This window comes from Drosophila innubila, unplaced genomic scaffold, assembly GCF_004354385.1.
Source record: "Drosophila innubila isolate TH190305 unplaced genomic scaffold, UK_Dinn_1.0 125_U_U, whole genome shotgun sequence".
NCBI classification, from domain to species: Eukaryota; Metazoa; Arthropoda; class Insecta; order Diptera; family Drosophilidae; genus Drosophila; species Drosophila innubila.
The window spans coordinates 692-1,742 of record NW_022995435.1 but is presented as its reverse complement, the minus strand read 5'-3'; the positions used below and the strand labels follow the sequence as shown (position 1 = coordinate 1,742).

The following is a 1,051-nucleotide window of genomic DNA, read 5'->3' as shown; positions in this document are numbered from 1 at the left end:
ATGAAATTATTTAGCATGGGAACTTGCTGCTGAGAATGTTGCACACACATGAAGACAACAGCAGGCGAATGTTGCATCTGTCTCTTATACACACTCTGTGGAACCTCTGAACACTTGAATTTAGTTTCGTTGTGAAATTCAAAAAGCTCTACGACAAACCAGTTTACCATAGCAAGATAATGTGCTACGTGTGTGTGCGTGTGAGAGAGAGAGAAAGCTTTACATAGATACAAGTACTCACGAAAGCAAAAGCTCTCTTTTTCTCTGAACGAGCTTTCGCAGACGTCAACGGGCAATGAGGTTCTCCAAAGTATGAATCTTGTTCTTTTCTACTACGTCATCTGGTCAATTTGAAAATATAGCACGCTATATAATTTAACCTTTCGATTCTTAATACATATGTATATTTAAATTGTATTCATAATATTCCAGTATACATACACACTTACATTGTGTTTTTCAAATATTTGCAATAACCAGTTTTTTTATAAAGAGTTATGTATTTCAGTTGCATATGTGACGTCAGAGTCTTCACTTGCCTACACTTGACGAACAATGGATATGCGGAATGATTTGTTACCTTACTACACTTTGCCCTGACCTCAATGACCGGTTTCCTAGCCGGCCGGCAATTTGTATGAAAAAATAATGTAAATAAATATCTATATAAGTACATATTCTTGTACAGTATTCATAGGCGTTATAGAGACAAGTTCTGGTTTAGCCATAATTAACAGAAATATTTTAATTATATCAATGTATGTATATATAGTATAAATGATTTCTTTGGAATTTGAATGATGCAGGCAACTGACCTACCTGCCTACGCACTTGTATATGTATTTTGTGCCAGACAGTCAACTTTATTGTATTTATACGCATGAGATATGTATATACATACATATGTGTATGTATATTGAAGTAGGCTTTTCCGACGGATCCTGCTGTTCCAAGTCCGAGTTTTTAATAAGATTTGTTATAAACACCGAATATTAATTCAAGCAAACAAATTTTAAAATTAAAGAATCGAACTGTTTGGGGTATGCAGATG

The 1,051-nt window shown here is 34.4% G+C and overlaps 1 long non-coding RNA gene across 1 annotated transcript; it reads left to right on the top strand.

Annotated features, from left to right (window-relative positions):
• Positions 1-71: 71 nt before the first annotated feature.
• LOC117793194 lies at positions 72-673 on the top strand. The gene is made up of 2 exons (XR_004618235.1): positions 72-310; positions 509-673. It is a non-coding gene; the product is annotated as an uncharacterized LOC117793194 (long non-coding RNA).
• The last annotated feature ends 378 nt before the right edge of the window (positions 674-1,051 follow it).